The 27,134-nt window shown below is 42.8% G+C and overlaps 1 protein-coding gene across 6 annotated transcripts in view; it reads right to left on the reverse strand.

Moving 5' to 3' along the window:
• ZNF423 (zinc finger protein 423) overlaps positions 1–27,134 on the reverse strand; it is a 262,152-nt gene that overhangs the window by 108,610 nt on the left and 126,408 nt on the right. The window contains exons 1-2 of one of the 6 annotated variants that reach the window (XM_058845966.1): positions 26,226–26,257; positions 24,472–25,619 (exon numbers count right to left, since the gene is read on the reverse strand). The exons of 4 other annotated variants lie outside the window; for them this stretch is intronic. The gene's annotated coding sequence lies outside the window, so the exon portion shown is untranslated. Of the gene's footprint in view, positions 1–14,481; positions 14,620–24,471; positions 25,620–26,225; positions 26,258–27,134 lie in introns of those variants that run through there. One more of the 6 variants, XM_058845967.1, reaches the window with a different exon arrangement.

Raw genomic sequence — 27,134 nt, forward strand, 5'->3', positions numbered from 1 at the left:
CAGGAAAAATGGTAAAAATATCAAAACAGAAAAAGCAAAAGACTATATAAAAAATAAACAACAAAAATCTCTCTGGGAAACCAGGCAGCAGAGGTTTAAAAGACATACTTGTACTTCCAAAACCAGATGTGTTCAAAAAGCCATCTCCAGTCAATTAATGACTGAAAACACACCCCCCCACATTTTCATTTCATGGAAATGAAAAACTATTGTTTTCATAAATAGCACAAAGAGTTGTAAAGCTCAGGCCAGATTCACTTGCAAAAAAGCCTACTGTCCTAAATATATCTAAATAATGAAAACCCCTTGCCACCTCCCTGGAATCTGTTTGGGTTTTGCCCTTTCCAGACTCACAGCCAAAGCTCCCTGCCCAGACAGGAGCACAGATTGGGCAACTCTGGTGTCTCCCACAGGAAAAAGAAAGAACAAGGTTCCCCAGATACAATTCACATATTATTTACATGTTTTGTCAAGGCTTTTCTAATATTTAATTTAGTTCTGGTCAATAATGCAACAATTTTCAGGACAGAAGAGTTTTCTGACCACAAATAAACTGCACTGCTCTCTAAAATAAGATAATTAGGCCATCTCACCCTTTCCAAAACAAACAAAATTGGACAAATAAATGAAAACTCAGTAACTGCTTCCTCACACCTTTAGCCAGAATTAGTTGTGAAACTGAACCCCACTATCTCCATCTCACCGAACATGAACGTATGAGTACCAAGAGTTACGAGTACCAGCCTTGACTCCCCACCTGTCCCAAACTATCATCTGTATTTAGAGGCTGGGGGCCTGGATTTCTGGAAGCTGATTTTAAAGACATATAAGACCTTTTTATTTGTATGTTTTTGGGTAACAATTTTCCCATTATTTAGGATTATCATACCTTGCATATTTGGATTTTCTATGAACATAACCACAGGCCAGAATCTCCTGCTACCTGACATCAGGAAGGCTGCAACATCATGTCTATCCTGAAGTCACTGTACACAGGCTTAAAGAGGGACTCCATTTTAATTCAGTTCTTTGGCTGGAATTGAGATACTGGATTTGATCTGATTTTTTTTTTTACTGTGTTGCTTTGTATCAAAACACCCATTTTCCAGTGGGTGGTGCCTAACAAAACAGAAGCAGAGGTGTGAGCACAAAGGAAATAGCCATTATAAATGCACAGAAACACACCATGTCAACACATACCAGCTGCCCAATATGTACAAAAGCTTTAAAAAAAGAACAACTGAGTCATTGTTCTAGTTTCACTACATTTTCCATTTTAAAACATTTTACTATCTATCCAGTGTTGTTAGAGGAGGTTCCATTGCAAACACTGGAAATCAGACACCTCCTAACCATCCTACATAAATTCATCAGAATTCTTGTGCAAAGTGTTATCAGGTAACAATATTTACCATGTACAGTAATTATGAAAAACTCTGAGATTGTGCAATTATGTATTTTAATTACATGATCTGATTAGGTTTTTTAATCACTTCATAAAAAGAAAGGAAATTCACCAAGGTTGTCAGAAAGTTAATAAAAATAAGGTAATTCACTGCAAAGGCTCACCATGGTGCCTGTCTAACTACTTCCTTGCTACACCCCACTGTGCCTAGGTATTGGAGGTCAACTATAAGTATTAATTTCCTTACTTTTATTAACTTTGGTGACAACATTTGTGCTCTTTTGGCATAGCTTGTTTCATTAGGAAACACTTTTCATTTAGCTGGATGATATTTTCAGACATATGGACTCCTCAAAACCAGGAAGCTGGGAGACCTGAAACACATCCAGAGACTTTTTCTGCTCTGTCCTCGGCCCCGTTGGAGGGACACTCGGGGAAGCCACGGCGAGGTGGCCACTGTCACACTGAGCTGTGTGAGCCTCACCACCAGCCTGCAAAACCCTCCCAGTTTAGCAGCATCACAAAATCCACCAGCAAAGCTGGCTGGTCACATCAGGGCCACTGAGGCACATGGCAGGTCCACAGAGGACTCAGCAGCAGTGAGAGGTGAATCTGCTGCAGGAGCCAGAGGCCAGGCCAGCCAGGTACAGGAATTACCCAGGAATCCAGCGAGGAAACACAAGCAACCCTCAGAACCATCCTGCTGGCTGCTTGCAGTGCAAAGCAGGGCTGGGGGCTGAGAGGGGTGCAAGAGGTGAGGCACCTTCCCCCCTCCTGAGACAGGACAGAGCACATCTGGTTCACCTCTGGAAAACATTTTTTTTAAGTTTTGGATGCAGTTCTGCTCTAAGGAAACATTTTCTTTATATCCAAACTGGGAGTCTATAATGTAATACTTGGCTATTGGATTCAGCAGCTCTGTTTTACTCATTTTTGGTTTGTCCTCTCCTCCTGCCAGCGCTTCTTTATTTTTCTCCTTTCTCTTTTTACCTTTCCACCCCCTCTCCTCTGATTCTCTGGGGAGAACAAATCACTTTGGGAGGTTTAATGGACTGACAAGAGCAGAAATTTAATCGGGGTGTGCAAGCACGGGCCAGGCACATCAGAAGCGAGCGCAGTGCAATCCATTTGGGCTGCCCCACCTGTGACCCCGGCTGGGCCAGGCACCCCCTCTCCACAGGGGCCATGCAGGGAGAGAGGGGCCCTTCCTGCTCACACGGGACCTTGGTGGTGCCTGCTGCAGGAGGAGAGGGCTGCCAGATGCTGACAAGCCACAAGCAGTTATTTCAGGAGACTTTTTTTTTAATATAGAAACAGCTGACACAAAATGCATCTCACTGGGGAGGGAAACCATGCTCCCAGAAGCAAAAGACCACTAAAAAGCCTCTTTTTTTCCAAGAGAAATCTAAAATGGTTTTGGGCCAGATATCGCTTAGGTTTTTCACTTCCATTTTAGGAGACTTGTAGAGTTGCCCTTCTAGTCCTGTCCCATCCATGGAGAATATTAAGGAGGCAGATGTGGGTGGATTGAGATGGTACAAAGCATTTCAGAAAGTAAGAACAAAACCTCAAAGAAAATCTGTCCCAGGCAAAACAGCCACTGGTGGGGGAGCTGCCTGAGCCTTGCTGCATCCCCCGTTGCTGTGAAAGGTCTCCCCACACCACATGCACAGCCCTGGGCTGACAGGGGCATGCAGTCAGCTGCTGCCTAAGAAAGTGAAAAGGGGAGGGCATAAAATTATTTAAACATGCTTTTATACAGAAAATGGAAAATGTAGCACGCAACACACAACTGCTTTTCCTTTGTACACAGTTTGCTGTTACAGATTACATTTGCAAAGTATAGCTTTCAACATAACATAGCCAAAAGCAACCCAACAGCATAATTTTCTTCCTGGGTACTTTATTTTTGAATTCTTCTACAAACAATGAAAAAGAGATTTGGAAAAAATAAGAAAACAAAGAAGCCCCTTCTTCCCACATGTGTGTAAACCCATGGTAAGGGTAAACTTACCATGTAGGGTAAACTTACAAGAGACCATCTTTTGAACAACCAATGTGATTTGCTCTTGCTTGTGGTGCCTGTGCTGGCTACTGCCAGTAAATCCTAATAGCACACAGTGAGTGATACCTGACACTGCACACTCACTACTACAAAGACTTTGCTCAGCTGAAAAACATGTGTAGTGTTTTTCTATCACTACTGCCTGCATTTTCACTTTTTCACTTTTAGACAACTTGTCTACTTGACAAAGCTGCAGCATATCCGTGACATTTATTTAAAGCTTGCTGTTCTGTGGAACTGGGTGGCATAACAAGGACCACGAAACCAGAGCTTAAAAATACATTTCCTGGCTGATAGTGCAGATTAAGAGAGCTACAAAAGACAAATATTAAGGACAAATATCAGTCATATCCAAAATCCAGAAGTATTTTCTAGCAGGATCATAACCAACCAATACTCTGAGATATCCAAAGGGAAGAATCTCTGTCCTTGCACTCATCCTTGTCATTTTAAATTGCACTGTGCTCTTTAATAATAATCTCAAAATGATCCAAATACTTTCCAGAACCCTTATCTATGACAAGTAATATTCTAACAAAAATCTGTAATTTCAAATGTTACCATATATTACTGGGTTTTTTCCTTCCCTTCCACTTACATTTTTCATTTTGTTTCTCTCTGCCATTTCTCCATCTCATCCCAAAGCCAGATTATTACACTGCAAATGTGGGGCAGGTCCAGATACCCAAGGGGAGATCCAAGATCTTCCCTCCTGAGGAAACTTCATAGTGAACTCAATGACTATCTGTGATGTTTGCTGGTACTAGGGAATAATATTTCCCTTGGGCACTTTCTGGATAGAGTCTACCACCTGGGTTAAGTCATTATTACAATCAAGCAGAAAAAAAAAAGGGAGGGAGAGTAGAGATGAAAAAACACTACAGCAAGCATCATTACAGCTCATCAAAAGTGCATTAGAGAACACCTGATAACATACTCTGAACATTAATGATCCTTACAATATACCATATTAATGCAGATGTTATCTGAATTCTCAGAAACAATTTTTTCTATTCACACACTTCCTTAAAATTAGTGTTAGAAAAAACATCTCTAGAATCTATTAGTTGCCAGCATTTTTTTCTGTCCGCAGAAACAAACAAATAAAATAATACTTCTGTACCCGTGTGTGCTGCAGATCACAAAGCTCAAATGAGTACCCCGACACTGGGATGCTTATTGGCATTCACAGGCAACATGTCAAAATGGACAATGGTCAGCAAATATTAATAAAAAGGTTGTGATTGTGTTGCCTTAAATTGGACTATTATCACTACTAAGATCAATTTAACTGGCTGCCTGAAACTCTCCAATGCTGGGCAGCAATTTCCCTTGCAATTTTTCCACCTCCAGGTTAGGAGGGAGACACATGAATGCCACAGAATTGATAGGTGCTAAGTGCCAGGTTACAGCAAGAACAGCTTAGTTGTCTGAAGAGCCTAATACTTCAACCAATAACTCTAATGGAGGTCAAAAAAATAATTCTAGGCACTGCTTAAGTCCTATATTCCTTCTTTACAGAGACTGCAAATCATGTCAAGTTCTGCATAAATAGGTTTTGTGGGGGTATTAGAGGGTGAATTACTGTCATCTAGGTACTAGTGCTTAGTAAAGCAAGGATGATCAAACCCATTTTGCCAAAATCCAATGTGAACTGCTGCTCTCAAAGAAAGGTCACCCAATCAAGAACACTTCATAACAGAAGTGATTAAACAAAACAAAAATCCACAACACACGTGCATTTTCACAAAGGAGTGGTTTGGATATACAACAGTCACACCTAAAGACCATTCCCTTATTGTTATTTGAAAGCTTAAGAGAAATCTTTTTCCTAAACTGATAAAGGTTTGCAGCATCTCAGAATTACTTCTAGAAATAAGGGAAGCAGGAATTATTTTTAGTGCAGCTGAGAGGCCAGGCATATTTCAGGCAATCTCCCAGAGCCTGCTTCTATACCATGTGGGACATAAACCCACAAACTATGAAAGAACCCAAATCAGTATTGTTTTCTCAAGTGACATCCATTATCCCTCATCTGAGAAAATTAACACGTGTATGCAGAAGCTCAATAAAGTAAGCTCAGAGCTAAAAGTCTAAGATTAACTCTTTGTGCCTCACAATAAATGTCATCTTTTAAGTCAGCAAAATGCTAATATATTCTAATTTATATTCAGTGCTTCTGCCATTTAAAGCAAGCAGTGGCATCAAAATACAGTTAGGCTCAAGCACAGTTTCAAATGTTACAGTACACAGAATAATCAAGAATTTCCAAATTCCAAAGAGCTACAGTGATATAAAAATGGAGATACAGAAGGGCAATTAGACCAACACATGCTGGTTTGGGTAGCATTAGGAAGAGTGTCACAAAATGAATAAAACCCAGCTTTTGTGCCAAGTCTCTTATTTTCTGACATCTGAGGTAAGCACTGTATCTAGTAGTAAAATGCTATGAATGTTAAATGTAGGCAACCTTTGTGCTCTGCCAGTTTATTTCTAGATCAAATGATAATATTTGAAGATTTCTATTCCAAGCCAGCGCTCAGTATTTTTCTTCATCTTCCTGATCTGCCCAAAAGATTATATTCAATGAATCAGATAGATCTTTGTCTTCTTTGTATTCAGATTAATAAATTAGGCAGCCCATAAATCTGAATGGTACTTATTCTGAAGAGTGAAACACAAAGAATGATTGATAAGGCTGAATTTCCCACCTAAGCACATAGAAACCTCCAGGCAGGTATTAATTCTATACTGAGTTTTTCTACAACACACACTTACTCTTGTACCACAACATGCTATCACACATCACCACGTATCCAGAACAAAAGCAAGGAAGGCTTTTCTTGACCCACCAGGTGCATTGTGCTCGTTTCCAAATAGTGCTCTGGGATGGCTAAATGAGGAAAGCAGTGAAGAGCAAGCCACAGTTTGTGACATTAATATTTGAACAGCCAGGCAACTTTTGCAGTCCCTGTGTTGTTCCTCCCAGCAACACAGAAACAGATCTTGCATCTGGTGGCACATCCTTCTCAGGGACATTTTGCTACCCAGCAAGAGCGCAGGAAACGATGTCTGCAGAACAGTGAATTCTGAAGCAGGGATAATAAAAATAATCTGATTGTTACCCCTGTGCTTTAAAAAATTGGACCCCCTGGCAAGTAGCCAAAATAAAACATCAAAGAGGGCCTCCACAAGCCAGGCTCAGGATCAACATTCATGTGAGAGCCCTCACCTACTTACCCTGACAGCAGGCAAGAAAAGTTGGAGACATCTGCTTGGAGGCCAGGGGTCAGGCTGGCCGGGCCGTGCTGCACAGCACAGGCTGGAAATGTGAGCGTGCACTGGGTGTGTGAGGCTGCGCTGTGGGGCTGCAGGGGGGGGCTGTGAGAAGGGCTCAGGGGCTGCCCTGTGCTGGATACAGCTGCTCCACAGCAGACCCACCACTGACTGACCATCACTGGACTGGCCATAACCCCCCAGTGCCCAGCACTCCTGGGGCATGGAGGAAAAGTCAGTTTCAAATTGAGTCTGCTCTGCCCATGACAGTAATTGCTGAGCTATCTCCCTACCTTTATCTCAATTCAGCTTTCTCATCTCACTTTCTCCGCCAGTCCTCTTGAGGCTGGGGAGGGAGAGAGCAGCTGGGTGGGCATCTGGCAGCCAGCCAGCATTAGCCCACTGCAGGGCAGCTGACTGCAAAAGCTTCTCTAAACTAAAGAAAACTAAACAATACCTAAATCCATACCTACAGGGCCTGAATTTATTGCTTGTGTTTCCATTAAAAACATTTCTGCTGAAAACATATAATGCAAGAACTTGCAAACCATATACTACTACCTCCCAAACTTGATGCTGCCTGCATGCAAGTTAGATATGGAGGTTCTTTTGTGGTGTTGGGGTTCACTGGTGCTAACGGGGATTGAGGTGGGCCAGCTTTTTCATGCAAGGAGGAAGCAGCAAGTTGTTCCACTGATGGCTTAGGAAGAAAAACAATACATCAGCAAAGGTTCCATGTCAAACACTTCCCAGACTAGTTCAAAGACAGGTTTATTGTGTGTGCTGAAGCACAGGGGGCCAAAAAGTACAAAAGCTTCTAAGTTGCTGCAAGTTTTAGAAATCAAAAATCCATTGATCCAAGAGAAACCTCCATAATATTTTCCTATAAAATAACTTTGATTTCTTGTGAAAAAATCAATAAGAATTGATTACTGAAAATGGCAACATGAACATAAACACCCTTCAGGCATCTCACAAGCACCTCTGCAAGTCACACAGCAGTGCTAGGCACATGCCACTGCTGCTAATCACATCCTCTCCCACACAACCAGATGAGCTTCCTGAAAGTTGTAGTGGATGAAGAAACTACCAAGGCTGTGCCAGAAGGCACAACAGCAGAACATATATTCAAGATATTAGATGTCAGTGTCAGCAGTCCCTTCACACTCACACACACGAGGCTTCATGATGTCCTTTTCTAAGATATCACTGTGCACTCTCACATGAATCTCAGCCTAAAACCCTGTTGCAAGGTCTCCATGAAGCTGCTGAAGTTGATTAAAGACTATCCATGGTTTATGATACATCTTTATTATTGCTCCACAGCAGCACTTGGTGCTTTCTTTTTCACAAAGGAATGAAGAAGCCTCCACAAAATAAAGGACCAGTTCCCCTTTTGAAGGTACAGCATTTTACTGGATGGCGTGTTTAGCCTTCTTATTGTGACCAATGAACATACGAGATGTGGGCTCACTCTTTGCCCACAAAGGGAAAAAAGATAGATGTTTTGACATGCAGCATTTGCCAGACACTTGGCAAAACAGCCTTCTAAATGGTACTTGCAACTGTTTTTCCAGGTTCCAGCAAGAGAGGGGAAGGGACAGGATCACTGACTCCAACACCTGACCAAGGCAACTTCTGTTAGAAGCTGGTCTTCTTTTAATTACAGGCACACTTTTAACTCTGATATTAACTAACTCTGATTTAACTCTGATATTAACTTAACTAAGATACAATACTTAGTTTGCAGAGACCCATGTTCATTCTCCTACAAGGATGTGACAGAGACCTGTGGATGTCTGGCGTGATCAAAAGGAAACATGACAGTAATATGTCAAGTAACAAATTATTACAGCCTCTTCCCAATGTGCAGGATATCCCACATTCCACCCATCCATATGGTTCAGCTGGGAAGCACTTTTACCAACATATGGCCCCTTGAAAGTGAAGGTTTTCTTTTGAGTTTTTAATCACAATTGCTTGTTATTCTTAATTACTTGTTACATCCTCTACAGTATGAAGCTTAACCTGACTTCTGCTGGGAGAATACAAGTCATGAAGTAGGTTTCCTTTCTGATAATAGGGAAAACTTTGTTAGTAGAGAGGGGGGACCAAAGCTGCCTTATAATTCACACAAGCAGAATTAGCTCTTGGTAGCAGCACAAATCAGTGTCCCTTCTTGATACCGGTATCCATCTTTGTCAAATCCTTTGCAGCTAAACATCATGTAAATAATCTGTAGAGAAGGGGTAGGACAGCACAGTGCAGCTGTCTGAAAAAGAACAACTAAGAAACTTTTTCCTTCTTAAAACAAGGTTTTGGAAAAAGTATATTGAGTCTTATAGGCAAAAACAGGTGCTAAATGGCCCACAATTAGGAAATTTTACTTCTTTTGTGAATTTTCAATCTTCTTTTGCATTCTTTTGTGAATACAAACCGAACATTTTCAAACATAATAATTTCAGCAGACACATGAAAAAAAGGCCAATTTAAATGTTCTTAACATTTTCTGTTGTTCTGTTAAGTCAGATATTTTGTTTATTATAATGCTGCACCTACAAGTTCATGGAAGCCATAACCCCAAAGGAAGCCATCCACTTCACATTAGCTATATCCTCCCCATCTCCTCCATGGATTTTTTGCTATGAAACAGCAACATCAGGAGACAGCTCTGTACTTCCTCACAGTTGCACCCCACTAACAAAGGATTTACTGCTACACTGAGGGAGCCATATGGAGTCATATGCTCTTCTTTCCCGTTCTCTTTTCCTGTTAAAGTTGAGACATTTAATGGGCAGCTCCTCTTAAGACACTCATGGATCTACAAACATCTGGCAACTCAAGAGCCAGCAGCTCTTGCTATGCTCTTTAACTTGTCAGGTTTAACCTGTGATTCAGCTTGGATCCAGGCTGTCAGTGATTTCCAGCCACTAGAGCTACAGCACTGGCCCAGTAACATTTTCATCTGTGCAGACAAGCTGTGTGCAGTTGTAAACAGAGCAGAACTCTGCTCAAGACTACTTCTAGGCACTAGAAAGCACAAGTCAGAAGAGGCAGCTCCATACTCTCTGTTCATGAGAACATACCCTGTCTCTCCATAGGGAATATTTATTATGATGGGCCATAATCCACTTAACATCTTCTGACAAAGTCTATCAGTCTTTAACAACTTTGATTCCAGAAGTTCAATGGCAACAGGGAGGAAAATTCATAGAGAGAAAGCAACTTCCACAGAAATTCCCCTTTATGAACCTGCACACCCTGTGTTAGCAGACAGGATCATCGCTTATTTGTACCTATCAGCTTTGATGGTAATTGCAACCCACTTGACACTTCTGTTGAAAGGCAGTATTACCAACAAGAAATCTGTTAAATATTCAACAAAATCTAAATTAAATAATTCTATTCATCTTGAGGTCAACATCCCTAAAACTGTTTCAAAATATTTGTGTCTTAAAGAGATAGGGAGGGGGATGAGGGAACCCTGCTTCTTAGACTAAAATGACTGAATCACTGCATTAATGAACACAACTTTTTTATTTTTCAAGTTCAGTGAAAGAATGCCATCTATGCAAAATTTTGATCCCACATTACAAAATAATTACATGATAATTACATGAGCATTAAGATGTCTACCCCCCGAGTAAAGCCACTGCACCCAACTGCTAACTAAGGCAGGCCTGGAATGCTTCAGCTTATTAAGGAGAAATCCAGCATTGAGCAAAACCTCCAGCTGAAGCAGATTTCCACTCTTTTACTCCTCTGATTTCTAATTAATAATTAAAACATGTTCCTTTCTTTGGAAACCCAATTAGACTTGCGCATCAGCCTGAAAACAAACTTTTTTTAGTAGCTAAGCTACTTCTCATGGTTTAATGGGGTGGCAGGAGTGTTTTCTACATAGCTCCACTGACACAATTCATTTATTTCTTTCCATTCTACAATGGATATTGTAATCCATCCCCAACAATATAAACATTACATTTGCACAGCTAATTAGGATGTTGGCAGTATGAATTAGTGACCCTCTGATTTCTTCCAGTCAGGGCCGCCCCTGCTGCCTGCACTACTTAGGATTCACAATTAGGCAATTATATTTTCAGCATCTTTTTTTCCTCTCTAATGCTACCTCTTTCCTCACATTCAATATGACCATATGCACCAAATCAAGAGTTGTGTTGTTTATTTTGGGGTGGGGAGCAGGGAAAGGAAGGGAGGGAGAGACACAAAGTGTCACACAAAGGATTCTTTGCTCTTTCAACCTCTGCTAACTCAACATCAGAGTATGGTAAGATTGCAAATTATCTCCATAAATGTTTTAAAGAAGTGATTATGCAGAGTGGGTAGGAGATATATTCTGACTGGGAATAAAGCAAAAGGAAAGAGGGACAAAATAAATAAATCCTGATCTCTGGGTGCAGTGGGCTGGTACTGAACCTCTGTGCAGGGCTGCCGTCACTGAGCTGTCCCCAGCCACAGGATGATGACAAATTGGAGAGAATTCAGTAGAAGGCAACAGAAGTGATTAATGAGCTGGATGGACTGATTTATGAGGAAAGGTTAAAAGGTCTGATTATATGTATCTTTGTTAAAGAACAGCTAAGGAAGGTGCAGGAACTGCTTCCAAGGGGTTCATGTATGGTAAACACCATCACTGCATTCCACTGAGCATTTGGGGAGGGCAGAAGAGAAGAAAGAACAATTTTTTGTAAGACACTGGGAAAATATCTGCAATAAATGTTAGAAAAGAGCTGTTTCCACCAGGAAGGACTAGAAACCTCACCATTTGAGAGATGTAATGGACAAAGCACTAAGAAAATACACTGCAGGGGATAATGTCTGTTTTAATGTTGATGCTTGTTTAACTCAGTGACTAATGTACGCTGTGGAGACATAGCATCTTTATTAAAGCACAGACTATATCTCCAAGTCCTCTGCTGTGAAAAGTTCTCCATTAAAATCACTTATTACTAGAGGCACTGGAAACATTTTGGGCCAAGTATGTGCCACTCCAAATCAGCTCCCAATCCACAGCTGAGGAATCCAGAGGATCCAAGAGTACCAGTGAGGGCAAATTAAATCTTTCAGTTCTCAAATATTAACCCAGCATTTTCTAAGTTCTGTAATCCAAATAAACAAAACCCACCATCCCCCAACCTAGACAACTTTGCAGAATAAAACTGTCCTCTACTTTCTTCTTTAAATATGGAATCATTTTATGTCCTAGAAAATCAAGTGTTTAAGAACAAATTAACCTTGGCATTTGTGTGACTGAAGAACAAAAATAAATCAAGATACTAAAGTGTTAGCAGTAATGAACCCAATACTCTTACTTATACCCAAGTAAATTAGAAATACTGCCATTGAATTAAGCCAATGGAAATATATTGAAGTAGAAACTGGTATAAATTAGCAGAAGACCAAGCCAAACATAACCAGAGTAACACATTTCCAGGCCACGTGCAGAGCTCAAACCAGGGAAAATAATTTACAGTCAGCTCATCTAGACAGGAAGCAATGATGGCAGGCACAGAGGCTCTATGGCTGCTGTAGCACGAGCAAGCAAAGCTGGAAAATCCACACGCTGCTGGCCCTCCCCACAAATCGCAACAGAAACCAGCCCAGACTGTAGCACTATTGGCAAATCATAGTTTGAAGAGTAATTCCACCTCCAATTGCGCACTGCCACTATTCACAAATACAGTTATACATATTGCCTGTAGAGACGTGAAACATTTCAACTTCTACAGCGGCCTGTCCATCATCTTTCCCATGCACAAGGCTACACAAAGCCTCAAGCCAGCACAGCTGGACCTCCAGGTGCCAGATTAGGAGAAACCTAAAAGATTTTTTATCCAAGAAAAATACAACACTCCTTCCCCCACTCCCTGCTCATGTGCATGGGTGAGAACTAAGCAGGCTTGAGGGGCTTTATTTATTCCCTGCTACAAAACCATTAAGCTCTACTGTACAGATCTGAGTCTGCCAAATTCTGTCACTTCATGCTTTGGATGTAAATTATAAAAAGAGATCGGGGAAAAAATACAGTAGAAAACAGATGCTCTGGATTGCAGTGCTGGGTTGTTTTTTTTAATCTAAGCTACCATCTCCTTTATAGTTTCATTTATTTATTTGGTAAGCAGAGGAACATGGGACGTTCACTGTCATAAAAGGGAAGAAAATGGCTTTCCCAACCTTTGACATTTAAATTCATTTCTTTCCTTGATGATGAGACAAAACCCCTTCCCTTTGACAAACTAGACTCCCCTGCTAGACAAGGAGCAGCACACAGCAGTCAGTAACTGGGAGCTGATATGGAGTGGCACATACCTCAGCAGCACTGTCTGGAGGCTCCACTGAATGTTCTGTTAGCACTCCCTACTGTATTAGAAAGGTAAGAATCTCCATAGCTTTGTGCCTCAGTTTCCCCATCCGTGAAATAAGAAACACAATACTGAACTGCTTTGCAAAGTTTGTTTAAAACATTCCCGTGAAATGAACCAGCCTCAACAAACAAGTAACTCAAATTGAGCTTCAAATTGATACCCCTAATGCTTAACTGAACTTAAGAGTTCAGCTTCTCAATTGACACTATTAAAAACATTTACACAAAAGCTTCACACACCCATGAAACTGAGCCCTCTTGTGTAGTTTACAGTACATTGAATCTCTATACATCAGCACAAGTTTTGTGGCTCTTAGGACAGTCTGCGGAAAGCACCGAGAGCAGAAACCCTGATAAAATCTGAAACTAAAACCTCAGCCCTACTGCAACTACCAACTCACAAAATCTACATATTATGGCATTGTTGATTTGTCTTGAACTGACCAAAGTTTGTAGTTCAGAAAAGAAGGTGAAAAGTACTGAGAGTCTCTCATGAAACTTTTGAATGTCATTTGAATTTGAGATTTGTTATTTTCAGCTTTAACTAGTCACTGGGTCTGTCACTAGTTCACCACAGCAGAAACTCAGTGATGCATTACTAAATTCAAATCAGTTTCTCTTTTATCAAGGCTGCAGCCATGCTGCCTTGTTCACCCAGCTTGCCAGAACAGGCCAGTCTAGTCACAAAAATCTTAGTCCCAGAAAGAGTTAAAAAATCTTTAAATCTGCCTTTGGTTCTTATTTTATGTGCTTATTTCCAGAGCATTTCCAAATTGTATTAGTTTAACAGACTAGAGTATCTAAATCTTTTTAGCCACATGTATCACTCAACAGCATGATTTTATTACAATGGATATGTTATTAAAGCTTAACCTTGCACTCAGTCACTAATCAAAAACAATTCAAGAAAGCAAATCAAATGTTCCAACTTAACTAAAATCTCCTCCCTTTAAGCAACAAATAAAGCACGGCTGGCTTGCAGGGAAACTTCCATGTATCAGCATACCCACAGCTCACTCAAATCAGGCACGTTTCTTAAGTCTAAATTTAGCTGCTTGCATTTCTTCAGAACTTTAATTCCTGAATATTGTGTTGAACCTACTGAGACTGTTGAAGTGCCAGATCTTAAGGCTGCAGTCATATTGAGATTCCTTTATGGCAAATGTAAGAAGCAAAGTTGCTGTAACACACAGGCAAGCAGTTGGGAACAAACACACCAGCAAAAGGATCAGGCATTCAGAAGCCGAGATTCATCTTCCAGTCATGCTGGCAATGCTGAATCTCACCTATGTGCCAGTGAGGAGTACGTTAAGCTACTTAACCAGTGGAAGAGAAAATGACAGTACATACATATAGGAAGGTTGATTTCACGGAGACACCTCTTAGGTTTTCAAATCCCTCCTTCACTGGAAGCAAAATCAATCAACGAGCGCTCATTTTTGGACAGGATGAGACCATGCCTTCACTTGGAAAACAGGAGCTCCTAAAACTCTGCCATGCCAGCGAGATGCCCCAGCAGCAGGGACACCTGTGTCCTCTCCGTGCTGGAATAGGCTGCTGAGTTACAGCAGGTAGACAGGTTTCACCCATGGATAACCAATCCCCATCGCCCTGGAAAGGCAAGCGTGGTGCAGGCGCTGCCGGCTTTCAACACTTCTTGTGACAGAAGACGGAGCAACTTCTGTTTTGCAAGAGCAAGTTTAAAATTTATATTATAACACTGAATCCACCAAAGCTGCCAAGAGACATTGAACTCATGGGATCTGTGAAAGTTTTTCACACCTGTGTTTTTCTCCTGTGCCTAATAGTATGGGAGGCATTTTGGAGGATTTTACAATGCAAGTTTCAATGAGACACTTACAGTCTCCCTCAGGCAAATTGTCACAGCTGCAGAGGTCTGCTACCCAGCTGCCAATCAAGGCAGGCAGGGAGTATGTGCAGTGAAATCACAAAAAAGGCAGGCTTCATTAGACTGCTGAAACCTAACTAGAGGCTATCTGGGCGTGCTTGAGCCCTTAAAACAAGGTTGCTTTAGAAAGAGGGATTTTTTTTTCCTTTCCAAGTGAAGAAAGGGCCCTAGTACTCATTGAGGAATGTATTGGTGCCAACTTTCCCCTTTGCAATTTCACTGTTTGTTTTCTGTGTCTAAAAAAAGACATTACATCTCCCTAAAAGCTTCTATTATTAGATTAGCTGATATAGCTGGAAAAAGTGGACAAGATTACAGGTTCCATATCCCTTTGCCAGGTCTCAGACGCGTGTCTACTTTTTCCAACTCTAGAAGCTGCTCCAGTGAAATATTATTCTTTTCTACATCCTTTCCTTCCCTTATTTCCTTAAAGCACCCCAGCTACAAAACCACTGGTACTAAAGAACAACTGTACTTGAAGAACTAGAAGAGAATTCTTCCTCCTTCATGCCTAACAGAAATATTCTAAGGGAACCAAATGCATTTAATAAAAGAAAAAAAAAAAAAAACAGAATAAAAAATAGCTCTACAGATAAGGACAAACACACAGAAGTTCAGCCCAAATAATGTTCAAGTAGGAAATTTAAAAGCACATGGAAATAAGTGGCATATTGTAAGCCATTTAACAAAGTTAATTATAGGTATTCACTACAAGTGGTCTTGGCCCCTATTCAGCAAACTATTTAAGCATGTGCCCAGGTTTAAGCAAGTGCAGGCTGCAAAGCCTACGTGTCCCATCACGTGCTCAAGTTGGGCATCTGCTGAATTACTTTGCTGACCCAGGACCATAACATATAAAAATTGCCCTGAAAGTTATCTAATAAACAGCTGTTATTTTAAGAACCACACAAACATAACACACATTTTATGTCCCTAGAAGTGCAGGTGTCATGAAGGTATAAATCCACATCTAAATTTGTTTCAGACCCAAAGCTACTTACGCATATATATTTTGTGAATGAAAAGAAAAAGGCAGGCTTTAAACTAAAACGTAATCAGTCTCATCAAGCTACCTCTGTCCATTACCACACTTAGTCTTTGTTATCCTCACTGCTTCTTTGTTATTTCTTACTCTCAGTTTGTTATATTATGCCTGCAATTAATTCTACCACGAAAACGTTGGGATTTTATTTTTAATTTGTGCCCATTTAGGTCTTCTTCTGAACACGAAAAACAGTGACATGCTGTTGAAACATTAACATTTAAGTGGCTTAGCAGCAGACCTATAGTTGTCCAAATTTCCAGAAAGTCGCAGGTCCTACTGAAATAAAAGGCACTGAGGAAAGCTGAGCTCCCCCCTGCACGGCGCGGGTGCCTCAAGACCCGAAGTAGGAAAATTCTGGACTCTCTATTTACAATTACAGCTGCATTTCCCGAGCGGATTGTGCTGTGACGGCTGAACCCTGCAAATGTCACCGGGCCGGCTCGGGCAGGGTGCAGCAGCAGCAGAGCCATTGTTGTGGGGCCCGGAGGGAGGAGGTGCCGCCGAGGCAGATGGGGACCGCGGTAATGCCGAGCTCCCCGGGGACACCGGCCAGGGCTGCGCCAGCACCACCTGCCTCGCTGGGGCTGCTGCGGGCCACACGAGCGCTCCCCCACCGCAGGGCCACGGGGCCATTGTGCTGCTCTCCATGCCTGTGCCACCCTCCACAGCATGGCAGGGGAGGATCCTGTGTGCCACCCTCCAAAGCATGGCATGGCAGGGCCCTGTGTGCCACCCTCCAAAGCATGGCACAGCAAAACCCTGTGTGCCACCCTCCAAAGCATGGCAGGGCCCTGTGTGCCACCCTCCACAGCATGGCACAGCCTAACCCGGTGTGCCACCCTCCAAAGCACAGCACAGCCTGACCCTGTGTGCCACCCTCCAAAGCACAGCACAGCCTAACCCGGTGTGCCACCCTCCACAGCATGGCACAGCCTGACCCTGTGTGCCACCCTCCAAAGCATGGCACAGCCTGACCCTGTGTGCCACCCTCCAAAGCATGGCACGGTGGTGGCACAGCCTGGTGTGGAGTGTCCCCCCAGCTGGCTGGCAGAGGGGCTCCTGCACAAGGCACATCTGATGGTGCTCCAGCCCCAGTGCCACCCACCCTGGCTGGAGTGCAGCTACTTGGTTTGTGCATCCCGTGAGGAAGAGGCAGCACACAGAGACACACTGGGCTTCTGTGATTTCAAGACAACGTTAAGAAGCTGCAGCCCTTCTCTCCTGCTAATGTTACTAATAACATCCATATTGTCATCTATCTCACCTGAGCTAACAGTTCATAAACTGCCACCTGCAGCTTGTCCCTTATAGTTTATTAACATACACTAATAAACAGTATGCTTCACTCCCACTGTGCTGCCAAGTGAAGCCAGTCAGAATAACTGCATTAGCTTTACTGTTCTTTCTCAGCACATTTTCCCCACATGGGAACAATTAGGAAAAACTCCCTCCAGATTATATTTTGAGATCCATCATATTTGTAGGAAAATAGTAATAATAATAATAATAATCTTTTTCACAAACACATCTGTAGGCATCTACAGAAAATTAACCTGACTGACATTACCAAAAGTCATAGGCTCTTAACCTCCTCAGCAGTTCCCCTGCATGGAAAGGGTTAACGCTCCCCAGGCTCTGACTTACACCTATTATGCTCAAGTTTAAAAATAAGATGTGAAAGATGCATTATATAAGGCCAGTACTGCTATCCTGCCCATCTCCTATTTTGGAATTAAAGATCATCATTGCTCACATCAAAGGGGCTGGGTGAGAATAAAAGAAAAGACAGGAACAATGAAAATAGCTACCCGACACGAACCAGATCAAAGGACCAGGCACAGAAAATGAAGAGCTAGGGGGTCCTTTAATTACTGTCCACATCCTCCAAGTCATGTGGTGAGAAAGAAGGGAAAAAAGTTTTGAAGGCCACTGGGTTTTGTCTTGCTGTGGCTCCTGTTTCCACAGTCTGTGCCAGTTCCCTACAAACTGCTCTGCTTTTTCATTTTTTAAATTTTTTTTCTTCATTTTATTAAAGTCAAATAGGACTCCTGGACTCCAAAACTCCTCCCTTATGCCAGGAGGAGGAGAAGGAAGGAGGGGTAAAAGGGGCAGTAGTAGAGAGAGTCTGTAGCAATGGCCTGAAACAATTTCAGGAGGACTGCTCCAGGCAGCGCCCGGGGAGCTGCTTTGGGAAGGAGAGCTCTGGCTACCTGAGGCTAGTCTTTATTTGCAGGCCTCCCGGGTTGAGAAAACTTCAAATTCACATAGGGCACTGCTCCATGGGGCAGCAGATCAAACCTGGCTACTAGCTGTTTGAGCTCAGCAGCAGAAAAAAGGATTGCTCTGGGACTGCGCATAAGTAGAAGCATGATTAAACTTCAAACATTCATTCCCCCCCCCCTTTTTTTTTATACACAGCAGACAGTTATGGCTAATATTTCAATATGGACTTTAAAAATATGCTGCAAATAACTTACTCCAGCCTGCTGGCTGCAGGCTTAAAAATAATAAAAATTTAAACTAGCTGTATTATTGCAATGAAGTCAAATGTTCAGATTTACCTTTCATGAACTATTAAGGGAATGTCAAGTTATTTAAAAGGATCTCTTTTTATTTAACTCAGCCCTCAAGATTAAAATTCAGATATTTGACCATTGACTGTAGTAACACATCATACCATTTACTTCTATTCGTTATACTTCAAATGTGGTGCATTTCTCTCTAATTACTCCTGACTTACGTTTCATGGAATCACAGAATAGCCAGAGTTGGAAGAGACCTCTGGAGATCATCTAACCCAACCCCTGAATGTTTATTTTTAAAAAGACAGAATAAAACATGTCATAAGGAAGTAATAGAACAGGGATTCAAAAATTGATGGGGAAGAAGCTGACCAAACTTTCTAGGAATAACAGTGCTTTGCAATCTTAAAAATACCTGAAACAGAAAAGCTCTGGAATGTTCCCAAGAAATTGTATTTGCTAATATAGATGCTAGCAGTGGACACAGACAGAAGTCACTGAAGAGGAAAATGCATTTCTGTCTCAGGTCAGTTTGTTTGGGTTTATGCTGTATGCCAAACTAGAGCATGAAAAGCATTCAAACAGAATTTTATAGACTTTGAAGAAGGAAGCTCATGTCACCAAGACAACATCTAGAAAAGGGGAACACAGGATACAAAGACATACTTCTTCCCATCCTATTACAGCTTGGAAACTCCTTAGACAAGCAGTAAGGATGATCTTTTAAGAGGCAATTTAGCCTCCAAACTCTAATGAGTGCCAAGTTACTTCATCTTTCGGATGAAAGTTCCCTCCATCGCTTCCTGCTCTTGGACACCAACATGCAGTGAACAGCCATTCTCAGGAGGCCAGCTGAGGACTAAATTAAGCAGATATAGACTACAAAGCTGCTTTCCAAAGTGGGCATCATGCCTAGGCTCTACATCTAAGCAGTATGCTAGGAACATGTACCAAGTTCCAGTTAGCTGTCTTGCAAACATCCGTGTTGGGAACCTTGCCCAAACAAGCCTTCAAAGCTACGGTGGCTCTGGTGGGATCAGCATGGGAGCAGTGGGACTGGGACATTTGCCTCCTTGTTACAGGTCTCAAAGTATCACATTATCCATTTAGATAGCCTTTTGATTGAGAGAGCTTCCCTTTTGAGCTTAGCCCCAAATGCCAAGAGCAGATGAGATGGTTTAAGAAATTCTCCAGGTAAAACATGAAAAGGATGCTTAAGATCCAGCTTCTGACGAATAGCTGCACTCAGGGAGCCACAAGGGCTAGGGAAATAAACATGGTCAATTAAATGAACTGATTGAAAAGAAATCAGAGCTCCCTCTGGGGAAAATCTGAGATGTGGTCATACAGACACTGCAATCTTTTTGGAAGGTGGTAAATGGGGCAAAAGCTGGAAGGAACTGGAGTGCCATACTTGGCAAAAGGTGGTTGCCATAAGGAAGGGAATAATCTTTAAAGGAAATAAAACACAAAGAAAAATCCATGATGGGTTCAAAAGGAGACTCAACCAGCTCACTCAAAGCCTCTTGAAACCTCATCACTGAGTAGAGAATTCTAATGGGAAAATACAGTAAAGGCTCTTCAGCAAACGTTCTGTCCTTTCTATAGACTGTCCCACCAAATGCACTGGTAGATGCTGAGAAATCTTCCAAAACACTTCAAGATGAATTAACATGAAAGAATTAATTGGAGTTCGAACTAAAAAGGATGGTGCAGAATAAGACTCATTTTCTGTATCTCATTAGAAAAATACTTACATGCTCATTCATGGGAGGGAATAATTTACTAACAGTTCAGCTATTTTTGATGCATTTGTTCAGAGAACCTCAGGAGACAGTGGGATCACCAACAGGACCACCAGAAGTTAAAGACCTGCATGGAGAGCTGCCTCCTCTTTGTGTCTTGCCTTTGCACCTTTGAGAGTCCAGTGCAGGGGCTGCCCAAGTCATGGTGTGCATTGTCTGAGCCCTGAGCTCAAGCTCAGACAGAACTGGAGCAGGCTGAGTACGCATTTTCGCCTAGATAAGTAGTCTGGAAATACCATAAATGTGAATGCAGGCTGTTGAGACAATGCCAGCATATCTGAAAATCAGAGTAATGAGCTCAAGCTGCCGTCACTAGGAGCATGTGTGCCTTTTCCTGTCTCACTTTCTGGAAACCCATGGGTATTCCTGCAAAGGCAGGAACATCCTGAAGTGGTCGCTGACTCTAACCCAAGAGAAGGGCATCTTGCAGAGCTAATTGAGTTATTTACCCAGGAATTCAAGCAATACTTGCTGCTGGGATTGTGGAATTCTTATTTTGCCTGTGGAAGCCAATCACCTGGTTGTCGTCGAACTTCGTGAGAACAGAGCAACTCGTTGAGCCTTTTCAACCTGCACCAGAAACACAACTCAAACTTCACTTTTTCTTTTTCCTCTGAAGGTTCTATCACAGAGCAATTTAGTTTGGAAAGGACGTATGGAGATCACCTCTATATAAACTGTTTTTCAAAGTCTTTGGGTTTTTTTGCTACCAGAAGAAAGTCACCTCTCATTTTCAATGATTTTTTTTTTTTTTTTTTGAGGATACTTTATGAAAAAAAAATTCTCTAATAGGCTAGCTACTGGAAGCCCATGCCTCACAGGATAGAGACACTACCTGACCATAATTCCTAGAAGCAGGACATTTGCTTCCCATGTTTATTTCTATGACAATGTCTCAGGAATATCATGAGACAGCCATCAGTGTTGGAAAAGAACGCAGATCTGCCTGGCGAAAAGCATAGGAAAATAAAATCGAGTAGATGCATTTCTTCCTTTTACTAAGTTTCAGACTTTTTTTAAGAGTGGAAGACATTATCCTCTGCTGAAGTTGTTCATTTCATCTTACACTTCCCACCTCTTCTTCTGAGTCAACGATCTTAGCCTGTGTGTTTCATTTCTTGTTACTGCTTCCAGATCTACTCTACCTTTTACCAGTCTATTTCCCTGCTTCTTTTCCTGTGCTTTTTTGACATTTTGACATCTTCCTCTTGGCAGTTCCCACCCTGACTCATATCCTCTGCCCCCATTTCCAGTCCTGTTACTCTAACCTTCCTCTGGAACACAATCCATCAGCTTCCCCAGTTTAAAGACCTTGCTTACCCTCTTTCTATCCTTTCTACATTTCTGTCATCTCCATGGTCAGAGCATACAAGTCCATCCCTTCCTGAAGTCATTCACTTTCCTTGCCAGCTGCTTTGTCTACCAGCTCTGTGAACCCAAGACCAGGGACAAAGGGGCGGGGCTATAAAAGCAATATAAAAGAGACCATCAATACATGGCAATGGAGAGATTGCTGCCTACATAATGAAGATCTGGAAAAAAGCCCAAAATCTGTCAAAAAAAAAAAAAATACCTAGGAGAATTTAATGCACATTCAAAGATTAGGAGAAAAAGTCAAAGACTATATGCTTCAGAAAGGCACTATGGCTCAGCTACCACTCCTTAAACCTGGCATTTCCAGAGCTGAAAGAACATTTTCACAGGTCTCCTGCACACTTGCATACAACTAAAAGACAAAGCAGAACTCTGATGCTCCTTTAATGCCTATTCACATTGCTCCAGTGCTTATGTTCACATGGCTGTCTCAACAAAGTAACTGATGCCTTACTGAAATTGCCACCTTGTCCTGTATGAGATACATACTCATACTGATCATTTTTGTGCAACAAATTTTCTCAAAACCTTTAAGTTTTTCAATTCTACAGCTATTTAAAGATTCATGTGAGATTCCTAATGCAACTATAAACCTGGCAAAATCTGCTGCCAATCTGATAATTTCTCTTTGAGTTTAACTTGGATATATTCCTGCATGCTTCCACAGAATCAACTTAACCCGGTGAATTTCCTCCTTATTCTCCAGGGCAGGTGTAGTGTTCTGGCTGTGACTTGAGTGAAGTTCTGTGAATTATATGGCAAGAACAGCCCCATTGTCAGAGCAGTCACCTGAAAGCCATGCTAATACCTTAGCAACATTTTGGTAGTAGGTGTAACACCCAGGAATGGAAAAAGACCTGGGCTGCAAGACCACATAGGCCTGTACAAATGTAGGAAAAAGCAAATGCTCCAGGAAAAGCTTTCTGTTGCTTCTTGTTGCTTCACTCACAAATGTCCCAAGTTCTTAATAAAGTGATAGAAATAATTTTGGTGATGCTTCCCTCTCCATTCTTCCCTTTTCTGCTCCCCTCCATGCTAGTATTTCCTCTCTTGTTGCCACCTCCTAAGCAGCTGCTACCATTACTACTCTCCTACCTTCACTGCTTTGAGAATTCACTCAGCTTTTCTTCTAGTGTGTCCACTGTACATTTAAAAGATAGGATGTGGCAAAACAAGCATAGAAGTCTGTTGTCCAGACTATTGAGAAGGTATCTTTAAGGCATCTTAACTCACCCTGGTATTTTTGGGCTGTCCCACAGCTCCTTCACTCCCAGAGGTGCTGTCCCCAACACAGTGCCAGCCACCTGCTTCCCCCCACTGCCACCACTGAACCCTGCCTCCCCTCGCCTCCCCTTCACCACACCGTGCCTGCCCACTGCAGCCCCTGGCCCCTCTGCACCCCACAGACACGAGTGGGGCAGGAGAACAGGTCCCACCTCAGCATGGGGAGAGCAGCGTGTCCGTCCTGCAGCGGGGGCTCTGCTGTGCCTGCGCCTCACGCACCCGGCACCTGCACTGGAGGTGACACGACACAGGAAAACCTACAGCCACCAACACGCCCCGGCCTGGGACAGCACAGCCAGCCGTGCTCTTTGTTTCGGTTTTAAGTTAAAACCTGCCCCCTTTTAACTTCAGGAGGTGGCTCATGAGAGGCCAGCTCCTCCAGCTGCCTGTGACTGCCTCACACCCCAAAACCAAGCATTGCATCTTAGCACAGGGGTAATTTTTTAAATCTTTCCAGCAGAAACTGGTTTTGTTTTTTCCCCATGCCCCTCCCAGGCAGGGCTGGTGTCTCAGCCCAGGGAGTGCTCAATGCCAGCACAGCCTGGCAGCAGCCCCGTTGGCAGCAGTGTGCCTTAGCATAGAGGAGCACAGAGGTGGGCAGATGCTGAGTGGGTGCACCTTATCTCCATTAATTTTATTCACTTTTATCTATCCAAATGACCTCACAGTACTTTTCCTTTGGCACTTGTTTTCCACATTGCTGTCAGCACTTCTGAGACCAACAGGCTGAGCACACTGGCCAGGCTAGGAGGAGGGTAGAAGAGGTGCTACCAAGCACTGCTCTAGCCTAAAAACATTGACTGCCTAGGAGCAGTTCACCAGCTGCGTTTAAGGTGGAGAAGGACAGTGTCACCTGCCAGTCATGCCACAGTGGCTAAAGAGACAAGACCACATTACAGTTGTGGGTTTAATTATACTGGAACCTGAAACATCAAAGAGAGGAGGTCAGCAACAGTAACCCAGTAGGCTCTCAAGCCTATAAGAAAAAAAGAAAAAAAAAGCCTTTTTCCACACAAGGAATCTCTAATTTGAGCCATGTCCCTGCCAAAGTTGATCAGCAATGGTTGTGTTGGCATTAGGCCAAAGTTTTTACATGGTTCCTTCAAGAAAGTCATCTTTCTTCACAGCTGACTTGTCCCTTTCATAACCAATGGTCATGACAAGGCAGATTACCAGCTCTTTCAGCAGAGGAGACCTATTAGTCTGTTTGATAGGATATCAGGATACCCTGCTCCTACCCAAAGAGACAGCAAATGTTCCACCCTTTCACTAGCTGAGAAGAAATACCATAAATCCGGCCCACACATAAAGAAATCTTCTGTTGCCATTCTGAGGAAAACATGACAGAGCTCTAGTGAAAATCACAACTTCTTTATGATTACAAAAACCACAGTGTCTTACCTCAACAAGGCCCATTCATTTTGCTAGCACATCCATACATACACTTGTTCCAGGATGGGATCCAACAAAATCACTGCAAAAGTGGGATGGTTAATTTTTATTTCCCAGGTTAGGGCTGGGTTGTTTTTTTTTTCCTAGCCAACGTTTGATCTCTCTGGCACTACAATACTGCTTGCCTGCCCACCCTACACAGCGCCTATATGGGAAGAAGAATACACTGCTAGAGCTTGCAAGGTTCATTTAAGATACACAATACGCTAATACAGTCTGTTAAGTCTTAGAGAGTGATTTTTAAAACAAGCAAAGAAATGTCTTCCACTAAAGAAAGAAAACTCTAATGTGTGAAAAAATGCCAGTTTAGGTCTGTGGTGTCATGGTCCACAGGGGAGGCTTTTCCATCCTCAATACTAATTATGTGCTGGGCAAGATGCAGCACTATATCTGATCAAGCAGAAGACTTTTTTAAATGGTTTACTAGCTATTAGGTGTCCTGCACTCTACACACTGTGCTGACATAAGATTTTACTACTTGTAGATGCAACTGCCAAAGACTAAAAGGTTTGATTTACTCAAAGTACACAAACTATACTACTACTCCTGAACGCTGTATTGGGGGGAATCCCCTTAAAGGAGAAGAAAAATTTCTGGCCAGCAAGTTGCCAGTGAAAAAAATCCAAACTGGCTAAACTAAACCTGCAATGCAACCGATACAAAAACACAAGTGGCATCAGTCTCTGTCCTCCTCTACATAGATCTTGAGCTGAAGGGTATGGGGCTGTGGTTGGGAGCAGGAAAGAAAGAAGGGTTGCAGAAATGCCCAATGAGTGGACACTGCACAACTCAGTCCCCTGACAATCCCTTTCTCTGGTGCCTATCCGTTGGCTTTGTGGGCAAAATTGGCTGCTCATCGCTGGTAGCCAGCAAGCACACAGCCTGGTGACCTGAAAAAGCCATTGATTTTCCCTGTCCTTAAGAGCACGCTCTGCTGAGCTTGGAGCCGTGTGCTCGTAACTTTAAGGGGGTGCGCTTTATTTAACTGCGCCTTTTCTTGGCCTGAATTTCCCCCAAAAAGCTGAAGAGGGCATGTGCTTATTATCTTTTAGTGCAGCATGTGCTCGGTGCAACCTGAGCTCTTCGGATACTCCGGTCTGAAAATTAGAAAAAAAAAAATTAATTGCGAGGAAAAAAACAAGGCTGCTCTGCGACTTTGATTCAATCAATTACCATTATCTTCCAGCGCAGCCCTCCCCGCCGCCCCCGGACCAGTTGTGTTTAACTTTCTTTGCCAGGCGCGGCCCCGCAGCGCGCTGGCGGAGCGGCGCTGCCGGCTGGCTGCCGCACGGGGCTCTTATCAGCCGCTCCCAGTCAGCGCCGGCCCCGCACAGCTGGCAGGGACCCCCCGGTCCCCCGTTATCTGCCAGCGCAGCCCTCGGCCGGGCGGGGAGGGGCCCGCGGCCGCCCCGGCCTCCCCCCGGCCGGGCCGGGCCCTGCCGCCGGCCGCCCCGCTCCCGCCGAGCCTCCTCCGGCGAGCCCGAAACGTCTGAAGAGAGGCAGGAACAAAACCGCAAATTTAGATTAATAAAGCATTTGTTGATTCTACAGAAACTTAGCAGGCCCCTAAGAAATCCACCAGAGACCTGTGCAGCTCCAGTAATTTTCTGTTATATTATCTTTCTTGTAAAATACTTCCCCAGACAGAGCCCCCAAAGGGGCTCAAATATCACTGTGACTAACCGAAATCAATGTGCACTCACCTATTGACATTTTTACATAGTTTTTGGATTTAGTATCCGGCCCAAAACACAATCAAATCTTCTGCCAAGGAAATAACAGGCACTTAGCTAGTCAGCTATTAGTGTTACAAAGGAAAAAATGTGGGCACCCAAGGGAGATGGGAGAGACGGCATTGACGTCAGGGGTAATTGGGTGTCTGAGAGAAATTGCCAACGGCTGGCCAAAACCCCCAGAGGCCCACACAAAGCCGAGCTGCAACTCTAATAAAGGAAAGTAAATTCTAGAAAGGGGCTTTGCTGCAAAGAAGCCTAGCAGGAACCAAAAATATCTCCCACATACACAAACACATACACACAAATAAAAAATACAAAATACGTTTAGGAGCTCTCTTTTGCACATCTGGTTTAGGCTAAAGTGCTTTCTATTTTTTTTATTTTTTTTTTTTGCAGGACCACATGGATTTTTATGTTGTACCGTATGTTCAACATCTATTTTTATAAACAGAATTCAGGGCTTTAAAGAAACTTATTTTTAATCATGTGGCTTTAAACTGCAATCTCTCTGGCACCCACTCTGGCACCATTAAAAACAGTTTGGTCTTTTCTTTAAAAATCCCTGAACTTCCAAGGAGAATGACAAGTACGGTGGAGCCATTGGAGGGCCATGGCTAAGGAGCTGTCCGACTGGTAAAACTGTATTTGCACACCCAACACCTCTCCATCACCTGTACCCAGCTGTGTGTTTCAGTGACAAAACTCCCCACTCCCTCTTCCCCTCATGCAGGAAACCTGAGAGAAAAGATTTCAGACACCCTGGGCAGAGTTTAGGGAGGACATGAAAGCTGCAGCTTATTCCTTCATTCATCCAGATCCCTGTCATACCAATATAGACCCACTGTCCTCCTAACACTCCACCACAGATGAAGAATA

The sequence above is a fragment of the Poecile atricapillus genome, chromosome 10, assembly GCF_030490865.1.
Source record: "Poecile atricapillus isolate bPoeAtr1 chromosome 10, bPoeAtr1.hap1, whole genome shotgun sequence".
NCBI lineage: Eukaryota > Metazoa > Chordata > Aves > Passeriformes > Paridae > Poecile > Poecile atricapillus.